Source organism: Bufo bufo, chromosome 5, assembly GCF_905171765.1.
Source record: "Bufo bufo chromosome 5, aBufBuf1.1, whole genome shotgun sequence".
NCBI lineage: Eukaryota > Metazoa > Chordata > Amphibia > Anura > Bufonidae > Bufo > Bufo bufo.
Window position 1 is genome coordinate 486,607,155 of NC_053393.1, and position 14,475 is coordinate 486,621,629.

General features: G+C 46.3%; 1 protein-coding gene across 3 annotated transcripts in view; it reads left to right on the forward strand.

Moving 5' to 3' along the window:
- The first annotated feature begins 4,832 nt into the window (after positions 1–4,832).
- Positions 4,833–14,475, forward strand: part of ZMYND11 (zinc finger MYND-type containing 11) — an 82,879-nt gene continuing 73,236 nt past the window's right edge. Inside the window, exon 1 of one of the 3 annotated variants that reach the window (XM_040434205.1) lies at positions 4,833–5,152. The gene's annotated coding sequence lies outside the window, so the exon portion shown is untranslated. The remainder of the gene's footprint in view (positions 5,153–14,475) is intronic. The other 2 variants (XM_040434203.1, XM_040434204.1) reach the window with 2 other exon arrangements.

Genomic DNA, 14,475 nt, shown 5'->3' on the forward strand with positions numbered 1-14,475 from the left:
CCCTGTTCACACGGTGTCTTCGGAAGAAAGACTTTGGCACACCAAGAAGTATTTAGGCCACCGAATATCATCATAGGCTGCGATCTATGGACACGTCCTTCCTTGGGGGTGGTCACAACAATCTCTATCATGAAGAACAATGGGAGGCAGATTCCAGGCTGCCGCCAGCGGCTTTTTGTGTGGCATCTGAGCAAAGTTCCAGCATGTGAACAGGGCCTAACCCAACGCACTTCAGCTGCTGAAGTTTAAACAAGTTAAAATATGTTGATCGTCCACTGCAGAAATGCAAAGAGGCCCCTGGAGCCACTGCCGGCTAATCTTCACAGGGTGCAGGTACACAAAAGTATTTTTTTTTTTACTGTTCCGTTTTTTTTTTTTTTTTTGCAGCCCGTATGCAGAACCATTCACTTTAATGGAGCCGGATAAAAAACGGAAATGACACTGTGCATTCCGTTTCCGTATGTCAACATGGCCGTTCCACAAAAAACACAGAACATGTCCTATTCTTGTCCATTTTGCAGACAAGGACAAGAATTGTTACAATTCATCCAGAAAAAAAATATTATGTATTTGTGCGGATCTGTGTATGTAAATACATACGGTCGTGTACTACACGCTGTATTGGATCACATTTACTAAGCCAAGCGCACCACCAGGCGGTATAATGGGGTTTAATAAATGTGTAGCATGCGCTAAATTCTACATAAGAGAAATATAAGTCAACTACAGCAAATCCCCCCCATTTACCGCACTTTAACCGCCTCCGGACCGCCTAACGCAGGATCGCGTTCCGGAGGCGGCAGCCCTGCGCACAGTCACGCATACACGCGTCATCTCGCGAGACGCGAGATTTCCTGTGAACGTGCGCAACGCGATATTTATCTCACCCAGCATGGGTATATGTAAAATGACACCCCAAAACACATTGCCCAACTTCTCCTGAGTACGGAGATACCAGATGTGTAACACTTTTTTGCAGCCTAGGTGGGCAAAGGGGCCCACATTCCAAAGAGCACCTTTCGGATTTCACCGGCCATTTTTTACAGATTTTGATTTCAAACTACTTACCACACATTAGGGCCCCTAGAATCCCAGGGCAGTATAACTACCCCACAAGTGACCCCATTTTGGAAAGAAGACACCCCAAGGTATTCACTGATGGGCATAGTGAGTTCATGGAAGTTTTTATTTTTTGTCACAAGTTAGTGGAATATGAGACTTTGTAAGAAAAAAAATAAATAAAAATATCATCATTTTCCGCTAACTTGTGACAAAATAAAAATTTCTATGAACTCGCCATGCCCCTCACGGAATACCTTGGGTGTCTTCTTTCCAAAATGGGGTCACTTGTGGGGTAGTTATACTGCCCTGGCATTCTAGGGGCCCAAATGTGTGGTAAGTAGTTTGAAATCAAAATCTGTAAAAAATGGCCGGTGAAATCCGAAAGGTGCTCTTTGGAATGTGGGCCCCTTTGCCCACCTAGGCTGAAAAAAAGTGTCACACATCTGGTATCTCCCTACTCAGGAGAAGTTGGGCAATGTGTTTTGGGGTGTCATTTTACATACAGTATACCCATGCTGGGTGAGAGAAATATCTTGGCAAAAGACAACTTTTCCCATTTTTTTATACAAAGTTGGCATTTGACCAAGTTAGCGGAAATTATTTTTTTTTTTTCTTACAAAGTCTCATATTCCACTAACTTGTGTCAAAAAATAAAATCTCACATGAACTCACCATACCCCTCACGGAATCCAAATGCGTAAAATTTTTTAGATATTTATATTCCAGACTTCTTCTCACGCTTTAGGGCCCCTAGAATGCCAGGGCAGTATAAATACCCCACATGTGACCCCATTTCGGAAAGAAGACACCCCAAGGTATTCCGTGAGGGGCATATTGAGTCCATGAAAGATTGAAATTTTTGTCCCAAGTTAGCGGAAAGGGAGACTTTGTGAGAAAAAATAAATAAATATCAATTTCCGCTAACTTGTGCCAAAAATAAATAAATTCTATGAACTCGCCATGCCCCTCATTGAATAACTTGGGGTGTCTTCTTTCCAAAATGGGGTCACATGTGGGGTATTTATACTGCCCTGGCATCCTAGGGGCCCTAAAGTGTGAGAAGAAGTCTGGGATCCAAATGTCAAAAAATGCCCTCATAAAAGGAATGTGGGCCCCTTTGCGCATCTAGGCTGCAAAAAAGTGTCACACATCTGGTATCGCCGTACTCAGGAGAAGTTGGGCAATGTGTTTTGGGGTGTCATTTTACATATACCCATGCTGGGTGAGATAAATATCTTGGTCAAATGCCAACTTTGTATAAAAAATGGGAAAAGTCTTTTGCCGAGATATTTCTCTCACCCAGCATGAGTATATGTAAAAAGACACCCCAAAACACATTGCCCAACTTCTCCTGAATACGGCGATACCACATGTGTGACACTTTTTTGCAGCCTAGGTGGGCAAAGGGGCCCACATTCCAAAGAGCACCTTTCGGATTTCACAGGTCATTTACTTGTGACAAAATAAAAATTTCTAGGAACTCGCCATGCCCCTCACGGAATACCTTGGGTGTCTTCTTTCCAAAATGGGGTCACTTGTGGGGTAGTTATACTGCCCTGGCATTCTAGGGGCCCAAATGTGTGGTAAGTAGTTTGAAATCAAAATCTGTAAAAAATGGCCGGTGAAATCCGAAAGGTGCTCTTTGGAATGTGGGCCCCTTTGCCCACCTAGGCTGAAAAAAAGTGTCACACATCTGGTATCTCCGTACTCAGGAGAAGTTGGGCAATGTGTTTTGGGGTGTCATTTTACATATACCCATGCTGGGTGAGAGAAATATCTTGGCAAAAGACAACTTTTCCCATTTTTTTATACAAAGTTGGCATTTGACCAAGATATTTATCTCACCCAGCATGGGTATATGTAAAATGACACCCCAAAACACATTGCCCAACTTCTCCTGAGTACGGAGATACCAGATGTGTGACACTTTTTTGCAGCCTAGGTGGGCAAAGGGGCCCACATTCCAAAGAGCACCTTTCGGATTTCACCGGCCATTTTTTACACATTTTGATTTCAAACTTCTTACCACACATTTGGGCCCCTAGAACGCCAGGGCAGTATAACTACCCCACAAGTGACCCAATTTTGGAAAGAAGACACCCCAAGGTATTCGCTGATGGGCATAGTGAGTTCATAGAAGTTTTTATTTTTTGTCACAAGTTAGTGGAATATGAGACTTTGTAAGAAAAAAAAAAAAATCATCATTTTCCACTAACTTGTGACAAAAAATAAAAAGTTCTATGAACTCACTATGCCCATCAGCGAATACCTTGGGATGTCTACTTTCCGAAATGGGGTCATTTATGGGGTGTTTGTACTGTCTGGGCATTGTAGGACCTCAGGAAACATGACAGGTGCTCAGAAAGTCGGAGCTGCTTCAAAAAGCGGAAATTCACATTTTTGTACCATAGTTTGTAAACGCTATAACTTTTACCCAAACCATTTTTTTTTTACCCAAACTTTTTTTTATCAGAGACATGTAGAACAATAAATTTAGAGAAAAATTTATATATGGATGTCGTTTTTTTTGCAAAATTTTACACCTGAAAGTGAAAAATGTCATTTTTTTGCAAAAAAATCGTTAAATTTCGATTAATAACAAAAAAAGTAAAAATGTCAGCAGCAATGAAATACCACCAAATGAAAGCTCTATTAGTGAGAAGAAAAGGAGGTAAAATTCATTTGGGTGGTAAGTTGCATGACCGAGCAATAAACGGTTAAAGTAGTGTAGGTCAGAAGTGTAAAAAGTGGCCTGGTCTTTCAGGGTGTTTAAAGGGCTTCTGTCACCCCACAAAAGTCATTTTTTTTTTTTTTGGGATAGTTAGATTCCTTATAGTGCGATATAGGAGAATATAATCTTGTCACTTACTTTTATGTGGCCGTTTCTTTAGAAAACTAAGTTTTATAATATGTAAATCCGGTCTCTACCAGCAAGTAGGGCGTCTACTTGCTGGTAGCCGCAGCAGAAAACCGCCCCCTCGCCGTGTTGATTGACAGGGCCAGCCGTGATCTCCTCCTTTGACCGGCCCTGTCAGTATTTCAAAAATCGCGCGCCTCTGTTCATTCGGCGCAGGCGCTCTGAGATGAGGAGGCTTGTCTCCTCAGAACTCCCTCAGTGCGCCTGCGCCGATGACATCACCGAAAGAGAAGACGTCATCGGCGCACTGAGGGAGTGCTGAGGAGACGAGCCTCCTCATCCCAGAGCTCCTGCGCTGAATGAACAGAGGCGCGCGATTTTTGAAATACTGACAGGGCCGGCCGGAGGAGGAGATCACGGCTGGCCCTGTCAATCAACACGGCGAGGGGGCGGTTTTCTGCTGCGGCTACCAGCAAGTAGACGCCCTACTTGCTGGTAGAGACCGGATTTACATATTATAAAACTTAGTTTTCTAAAGAAACGGCCGCATGAAAGTAAGTGACAAGATTATATTCTCCTATATCGCGCTATAAGGAATGTAACTATCCCAAAAAAAAAAAAAAGACTTTTGTGGGGTGACAGAAGCCCTTTAAGCTATGGGGGCTGAGGTGGTTAAAAAAAATGTCTCAGGTCTCCCGCGTTGAGGCGGGTGATAAATATTACTAAATGCCATTTCTAGCAGCACAAGCCCATCAGACCCATCTCCTGTGCAGTGAGAAACTTGCACCAATGGAGATTGAGAAGCCTTCACACTACAGCTTCAGGAGGTGCAGAAAACTACAAATCCCAATACTCCTCTGGCCGGCAAAGCATGCTGGGACACGTAGTTCCACTGGCGCCTGAGAGCCACAGGTAGTCAGCTACCTCAACCCCCCAGATTGTGTCACTCAGGACATTCCCTTCGAGCACAACTAGTGGAGAGAGCGACGCTCGTAGGCGGTAACCGGTCTACGCCACGCCGCTGCACTCCCCCTCCTCTCCCGGTAATGGCGACAGGCCGGAGTACGGCGCAGAATTTCTGGCCTGGAGCTCTACCGCGCCTGCGCAATACGTCACTCCCGACGTCTGCGATCCACCGGCCAATGATCAGCCAATCAGCGGGCGCCTATGGAGCAGGATTGAGCGCTGCCATTGGTGGGAGACAAGGGCCAGTCATCATCCGATCCAGCCCAGGTAAGTGAGCGGACCGGCGCTGCGTCGTCGCAGGCCCCGTTTCCCTCCCCCCTCCCTTCTCCGGTCTTCACCCCCCCCCTCCCCCCCACCCAAAAAAAAAATGGTTGGATGGGCCCGTGTGTTGACCCACCCGTGACTACGCCCCTGGCCGGGCACCGCGGGCTGTGACCTGGTTGTGGGAGGCTGGTATTGTTGTGGACAGTTGTGGTGTGCAGGTGCCGCAGATGTCTGCTGCCTGGAGTGTAAGCCGCATCGTGTGAATAGCGGTGTAAACACAAGCAGACGCTGTCTGGAGAGGGCACCCGGGGACGTGTATGGTGCAATGCATGGTGTCACAGACTGTAGGATATGCTGTGACAGCAGAGGGCCCCAGGGCCACACAGCCATGCATTGTGGACTCATTGATCGCTTCATTCTGCTGGTAGCCGTGACCCTCTATCCTGACACAGAAAACGCACGCGCTTTGTGGCGTTCGGCACTTTTGCGAGTTTTAGGCGACCGTTCGTATAATGGATTTCCGTGGGGTCAATGCGATTGCTGCGAACAATCCATCCAAGGCGGGTATTTTTGCAACCGTCTTGTCGCAGCAGTTCGCTTTGTGACCCCATTGAAATCCGTTATATGAAACGGTGAGTGACATCCGTGTCGCCATGTAGCTGCATCCTTACCTTAGGGCTCATGCCCACGGCCTGCAAACAGCGGGTCTGCAATATACGGGCACCGTATCACGCATGTGGGTCCATTCGCTTAAATGCGTCCGGAAGGTGCGGTCCAGAATGGAGGCACGGAAGCATTACGGGGGATTTCTGTCCGTGCATGCACTACTTTTTTGTGTTGCGGATGGCGGACCCCCCTGAAGTGAAAGGGTCCTGCGTTCGCATACGTGTTTTTGTCCTGCACCTGGTTTTGGCTCACACTAACTGTGAGATAGCGGTCTTAGGCCTCGCTCATATTTCCGTTTTCCACTCGTGTGCTGTCCTCATTTTCCATGGACGGGACGTGTAGCCATTTATTTTCACATATCATTTTATTTTATAACTAAGGGCTCGTGCACACTGGCGTATTTTTCATCCGCATCCGATCCGCGTTTTGTGCACTTTGGATGCAGACCCATTCGCGTCAGTGGAGCTGCAAAAGATGCAGACAGCACGCCGCCCTCATCCGTATGTCTGTTCCTCAATATGCGGAACGCACATCTGTGTTTTGCGGACCGCAAAAAGGCCTGTGGCCCTGTGCATGAGCCCTAAGGGCTCGTTCACACGCATGTGTGAAGGCCGTGCCCGTGCTGTGGTCCTCAATGCACGGGCACCGTCCGTGGGGCAGGCGCATGGGGATCGCAGACACATTCACTAGAATTGGTCCGCGATCCTTCCGTTCTGCAAAAAGATAGTGCAAGTTCTATCTTTTTGCGGTGCGGAGGCACGGAATGGAACCCCAGAAAGCGCTCCGTAGTGTTCAGTTCCGCATCTCTGGATTTGTGGAACCATTGAAATGAATGAGTCCGCATCCGTGATGCGGAATGGCCACGGAACGGTGCCCGTGTTTGTTTGAACGAGCCCTAACCATGAGTCTGTGAAAAAAACAAAAATTACAGAGAGGCCTCTTGCACACGACCATATGGCTTTTTCAGTATTTTGCGGTCCGCGGAAAATGCAGATGACGTCCGTGTGCATTCCGTTTTTTACGGAACAGCTGGCCCCTAATAGAACAGTACTATCCTTGTCCGTTATGCGGACAATAACAGGACATGTTCTATCTTTGAACGGAAATACAGAAACAGAAGGCATACAGAGTACCTTCCGTGTTTTATTTATTTATTTTTTGCGGATCCATTGAAATGAATGGTTCTGTATACAGAATGCAAAAAACGGAACGTAAACGAAAAAAAAAAAACGTTTGTGTGCAAGAGGCCAGGCACTACTTTGGACTGCATCACGAGCCAGACACCTCCACTGAAGTCTATGGGTCCCTGAAAAATGACCAGGCACGGATGGCATGCGTGTTTGGTCTGTTTTTCACTGGCCAATGATAGGAGATGCTCTGGAAATTTTCAGCTGCGCAGTGTCCGTGGAATATGGGCGATTTCTTTTTTAAAAAAATTCTCAGATGTCAAACGGACACGGAAATGTGAGCAAAGCCCTTTGTGTGGATTCTCATGCAGAAAATCTACAGCCTAAGGCCTCATTCACACGTCCGTGTCCATATTGCAGTCCAGAAACCACGGATCCACAAAATACAGAAGCCTTCCATGTGCCATCTACTTTTTTCTCAGTCCCATCACTAGAGATGACTGTTCTAGTCCACAATACGGACAGGAATAGTAGATGTTATAGGACACATGGGACCCGTAGGGATGAATGGGTCTGTGTTCAATCAAAAGCAAAAAAAAACACAGAGCGGATATACAATACCGTCGTGTGCGCGAGGCCTAGTGCAGTACCGGCAAAGTGAAGAGGATTTCTGAAATGGACCTGTACAGACCACATCCATAGCCGTTTCAGCGCAGGTTCTGTCCAGTTTTCGGCGCTAAAGCCCGCGCCCAAAAAATGCTGTCTGAACCTACCCTAGGAATACATCCAAATGTAGCCGTAAAATACACTGCAGTTTTTGCTCCGTTTCCGCAGCTAATCTGCGTGTATTACATGTGATTTTTGCTGTGGAGAAGGCAGCGGACTTCACCCTCTCCATTAGGGCTCATGCACACAGCGTTTCTGTCCGTGTACTGTCCTTTCCATAAAAAAAAAACAGAACATGTCCTATTCTTGTCCGTTTTGCGGAAAAGGATATGACATTTCTACAGAAGTTTAAAAATAAATGGCGGCATGTACTTGGCCGGGATCCTTGTTTTCGAGGATCCACGATTTGTGGACCGCAAAACACTTACAGCCGCGTGCATGAGCCCTTATAAAGGGGGAGGTCTGCTGAGGAGAACCACGGCATAAGGCGCCATGTCTGCAGTATGCGGGCATCGGCAGAGTGTTCCCCGTATCGCTTGAATGGATCCGCAGTTCAGGAGATACCGTGCAGTGCGGAATGGAGACACAGATCGGAAGCTTATGGGTTTTCTGTCTGTACCTACACACCGCAAAAAAAGTAGCGCACGCGCTATTTTTTGCGGTGTGGATCGTGGAGCCCATTCAAGTAAATGGGTCCGTCTCCGCAGATGGCGGGCACACGGTCGGTGCTCGTGCATTTCGGACTGCCATTTGCGGTTCACAGTGTGTGCATGAGGCCTAAATTGACATGCCGAAGATTTCATCCACCCTTCGTGTCCATCACACGACCAGGATAGATTTCCATTGTTTGGAAGGAAACGTTGAGGTTCTTATTGAATGACTGCAAGCGGAGAGCTTGGCGTGTGGAATACGTGACGTACATTAAAAAAATGGAATAATTTGTCGAACCCTTCTAGCCCTAGTGATGGCCCCCTCCTGGCCGGAGCAGCTGAATTCTGTAGTAATACATGAAAACTCGTTGGGTCTCATTATCAAAACTGTCAAACAGGAAGACCTAGGCCTGTTTCACACTTGCGTTGTTGTTTTCCGGTATTGAGGTCCGGCAGTGGATCTCAATACCAGAAAAAATCCTTTCCGTCTGGTCCTCATGCATTCTGAATGGAAAGAGATCAGGATGTCTTCTGTTCCGTCAGCGATCTGTTTTGTGACCGGACACACACTCTGCAAGCTGCGGTTTTGTGTCCGTCGTAAAAACGTGAATAAAACAGATCCATCACTGAAAACAATGTAAGTCAGTGGTGACGAATCCGTTGTTTTAGGAGCCTAAAAAACGGCTCCGTCACCCATTGACTTTCCAAGTATTTAGTGATGGATCTGTTATTCCCCCCCCGTTTAGATTTCACCCAACCGCATCCTAACGAAATGGATGCCTCCTGATGTGCAGAATCAAAACGGATCCGTTTAATTCCGGTATTGAGATCCTCTGCCGGATCTCAGTACTGGAATTGACAACGCAAGTGTGAAAGTAGCCTTAGAACAAGGGGTCAGCGACCTCCAGCACTCCTAGCTGTTGTGAAACTACAACTCCCAGCATGTACACTCGGAGTGATTGGAGCATGCAGGGAGTTGTAGTTTCACAGCAGCTGGCCTGTCAGAGGTTGCAGACCCCAGACTGAGAAGGTAGAGGTCTTCTTTCTTCAGGTTTAAAGCGGTGGTCTAACATACCCTGTTATTGGGGTCCAGCGTGCCCTCTCGTTACATGGATGAGGTTTTCTCGTATTCCACACACCACATTACCTAGAGCAGTGATGGCGAACCTATGGCACGGTGCCAGAGGCGGCACTCAGTGCCCTCTCTGTGGGCACCCGCACCCTGGAAGAAGTCCAAGGTGTAACACTATGCCTTAGACTTTCTCTGCCATTCATCAGCACAGGGTATGCTATGAATGGCACAGACAGCTCACTGAATGTAGGCAGCTATTATAGCTACATGGAAGATATGTTGTATTAGTATTCAGAGTAAATGGCCATGTTGGCACTTCGCGATAAATAAGTGAGTTTTGGGTTGCAGTTTTGGGTACTCAGTCTCTAAAAGGTTCACCATCACTGCCCTAGAGAATCCAAAACCGTCTGTCCCCCTCCACCACCCCCTGTTCTCCGGACGTCCTCCCATTCGCCGTACATGTACCGATCATTGATTATTCCAAGGCACCGGAATTCCTGTAGTTTTATTCACATCTTCATTCAGATGACCATCCTTGGGACGTTTCGGCCTTTTATCCAGCAAAAATAGAAATGAAATGCATCCAGAAGAGTCAAATATGAAGGGAATCCAGAGCGTGAAGCAGCCATTCTCCAAACTCCCACGCAGGTGTTCCCACTGGGCACTTGTATAAATATGCAACGCGTTTCCGCACCAAATCCTACCGATCTGCATGTACATGAGGTATCGTCTTTGCCCGCAACATGCACATTGCAGACCCATCGCAGTCAAAGGGTCCGCACCACGATGTGGGGTGTACACGCCAGTGTCCGTGTTTTGCGAATACGGCCATGTGACTAGCCCCTAAGCTTTACGCAAATTCTGGTGCCTTGGAATAAATTATTATTATCAAAGCTGGTGTAAAGTAGAACTGGCTTAGTTGCCCATAGCAACCAATCAGATTCCACCTTTCGTTTTTGACAGCTCCTTTGGAAAATGAAAGGTGGAATCTGATTGGTTGTTATGGGCAACTAAGCCAGTTCTGCTTTACACCAGTTTGATACATTTCCCCCACTAAAAAACCACCAGAACACCACAAACCAGAAGGCAGTGTCCCTTTCAGTATGTTACTGTAGACCGCAGTGATTGGGATCTGAATGGCACAGAAAACGCCACAAACTGTGTGAATCCAGACTGCGAGCGTCTTCACGCACAGCGGAACGGTTCTGCGCCTGAAAATGAAGAGCATTCACCTGAACGGGGCTCGCAGAAATCCAGGTGCTTCTCGCCAAAACAACCCCAATCAGATGAATGGAACTGATTTTCATTCGCAGAAATTGCACATAAATCTGCTCAATATTGCGTTCTCTTGTGCGGATTTTCGTGCGGTTTTTCTGTTTATTACCCCATTGACGTCTATGGGGAAACCCAGTTTACAGTAGGGGCGGAATCACACAAAATGCTGCGGATTTTATAATCCGCTCACCAGGTCAATTTCATAATGCTGACAGAACTGTAAGGCCCCTTTCACACGGGCGAGAGGTGAACCCATTGCACCCGCTCTGAATCCGGACCCATTCACTTCAATGGGGCTGTTCACATGAGCGGTGATTTTCATGCATCACTGGTGCGTTGCGTGAAAATCGCAGCAAGCTCTATATTCTGTGTTTTTCACGTTGACCCCATAGAAGTGAATGGTTCTGCGTGAAAATCGCAAGCAAGTGCGGATGCGGTGCGATTTTCACGCATGGTTGCTAGGAGATTATAGGGATAAAAGCAACCCCCGGACCCCATTAAAGTCTAATCACTGTATTATTTTTCCTTCTAACATGGTTAGAAGGGAAAATAATAGCATTCGTAATACAGAAGGCTTAGTAGAATGTGGCTTGAGGGGTTAAAAAAAATAATAATTAACTCACCTCATCCTGTTCACGCAGCCGGCATCATCTTCTTTCAGGACCTGCAAAAGGACCTTTGATGACATAATCGCGCTCACCACGTGGTGAGGGCGGTGACGTCAGCGCAGGTCCTGTTGAATGAAGATAGAAGATTTCTGGGAAGCATTCTGTATTAGGAATGCTATTATTTTCCTTTATAACCATGTTAGAAGGGAAAATAATAAAATCTACAGAACACCGAACCCGAACTTCTGTGAAGAAGTCCGGGTTCGGGTCTGGGTACCACATTCCGTTTTTTCTCACGCGCGTGCAAAACGCGTTGCACTTGTGCTGAAAAAACTGAACATATTAACGCAATCGCAGTCAAAACTGACTCCAATTGCGTGCCTACTAGCACAGTTTTCCCGAAATGCACACGCAACGAACCCGGAGCAAATCTGTAACGCCCGTGTGAAAGAGGCCTAAGGGTTACATAGCATCATAAATAATTGTAATGCTATGCGGCCCCTGCAGTGCTGGAAGGTCAGGACGGGAAGCTGCGAGTCCGGAGCGTGACATTTGCATGTCTTAAAACGGGCTAAGGCCTCTTACACACGAACGTATTTTCTTTCTGTGTCCTTTTCTGTTTTTTGGGGTTTTTTTGCGGACCGTACGCAGAACCATTCATTTCAATGGGTCCGCCAAAAAACGGAAGTTACTCAGTGTGCATTCCGTTTCCGTATTTCCGTTCCGTAAAAAAATAGAACATGTCCTATTATTGTCCACATTATGGACAAGGATAGGACTGTTCCGTTCCCCAAAATACGGAATGCTCACAGATGTCATTCGTAACTTTTGCAGATCCGTTTTGTGCGGACCACAAAATACATACAGTCATGTGCATGAGGCCTAAGGGTTCCTTCACACATGTTTTTGTCCTGGCGTTTTTTTCGCTAAAAAACTTATTTAGCCTGGCTTGTTTAGTGTTTGTTGTAGTGTGTGTTTTTTTATTTTTATGTTTTTGCCCATATTGTATGTTTTAGCCCCTGGCATTTTTTGTATACCTAGTGCATTTTTATTTATTTAGAGGAAATAATTTAGTAATGTTACTTCCTCTGTACAGATGTATTGAGGAAAAAAAAAATATTGAGAGTAAAAATGCACGTGTTTTTGTTTTTATGCTGCGGTAAAAGTGGAAAAAAAGGCCACTGCAAAAAGCGCCTCTTTGTCTTGCTTTTAATATAGTCTTCAATGTAACATCTGGAGCTGAGAAAAAAGAAGCCCAGGTGGTTATAAAGATTTCCTCATTCCAATGAAACTGATTACTATCTTTTTCTTGTGTTGGGCCTCATGCACACGACGTTGTTTTATTCCGTGTCCGTTGTGCCGTTTTTCGTGATTTTCTGCGGACCCATTGACTTTCAATGGGTCCGTTGAAAACTCGGCTAATGCACCGTTTGTCATCCACGTCCGTGATCCGTGGTTCCAGTCCGTCAAAAAAATATAACCTGTCCTATTATTTTCGCGGAAAACGGTTCGCGGACCCATTGGACCGCTAAAAAACACGGAGGCACACAAGATTGTCATCCGCGTCTGTTTTTTTCCTATCTGCATGGCAAACCTGTCTTAGACTTTTTTTTTACTTTCCATTATGTCTGGTGGTCCTCCAAAAATAAAGGAAGACACACGGAAGCAAAAACAGATCACGGAACCCCATTTTGCGGAACGGAACACAACAGCGGTCGTGTGCATGAGGCCTTACCAGCGGGTTTCATGTCGGTGCAATCACATCAGCATACTGCATCTCTGCACATGTGAACGTGGCTCTAATGTGACGTTGTGGGAAACCCTTTCCATGTCCATAGGTGACGTGGGATGCAGTAAAGCTCGGAGGCTTTCGGCCTCCCTGTCGGAGATCGCTTTCTCGGCAGCTTGAAGTGGCTGCTTCCAGGGAACAATAGATGCATTCGGCTGCGCAGCAAAAGCCGGATGAAATGGGTTCATTATTTTCTAGCCGTTTGTGGCGGCAGGACCTGGACTCTCATCATTCACTGCATCTCCCATTACATCAGCTGTCCACAGAGGTCCCTTGTTATGTAGGATCCGCTCCCTGCGTCACGTGCCAAGGCCAGACACACGTCTCTGCATTTCCCAGCCCATGTATAGTAGACGGGACACATCCACGCGTGACAGAAAGCACAGAGGAGAAGTCTGCTGCCGATTTTGCAATCGATTTGCAGCAAAAACACACTTATTGTGGGTCGTTTATTAAGACCCTTATGGCCTCTTTTACACGGGCGTCACGGATTTTGTCCAGATGCGTTGCGGCAAACCCGCGCGAGTAGGCACGCAATTTCAGTCAGTTTTGTCTGCGATTGCGTTCCATTGTTCAGTCTTTTTTTTTCTGCGCGAGTGCAATGTGTTTTGCACGCTCGTGATAAAAAACTGAATGTGGTACCCAGACCCGAACCCGGATTTCTTCAATAAAGTTGGGGTTTGGGTTCGGTTTTCTGTAAATTTAATTATTTTCCCTTATAACATGGTTGCATTCTGAATACAGAATGCTAACTAAAATCTCCATTGAGGGGTTAAAAAAAATATATATATAAACTCGCCTCATCCACTTGATCGCCCAGCCGGCATCATCTTCTTTCTTCTTCCTGCAGGACCTGTGCTGACGTCATTGCGCTCACCAAGTGGTGAGCGCGGTGACGTCAGCGCAGGTCCTGCTGAATGAAGATAGAAGGTCCTTCTACCTTCAGTCAGCAGGAAAACTCGCTCGTGTGAAAGGGGCCTTATTTTTTGTTGCAGCTGGAAGATGCGCCTAATTTATGACGGCCAAACAATCTACACCAGTTCCCGCCTCTCCCTCAACATTCCTTTGTGTTGTATGCAGCGTATAAACACCCATGTGACACATTTAAAAAGGGGCCATGCGACAATTTTACGCCAAAAAGAGACTTAAAACTGATAGTAAATGACCCCCATTATGTGCATTTTTGGCAGCGGAAATGACTATGGATTCCCCCCTCTGTATTGCAACCGCATTATGCATCTGTGTCCGATCTGCATGTTTTGCGGATTGCACGTGGGCCCATTCATTTCTATGGGTCGGTGAAAAAAAATGTACAGCACCCGGATGTCATCCATGTGTCCTTTCCGTAAATTCCAGAACATGTCCTATTATTGTCTGTATTATGGACAAGAAAAGGCATTTCTCGTTAATGGGAGTGAGAAAAATGCGGATTCCTCACGGAAGATGTCCATATTTTTCGGATCTGTGGTTTGC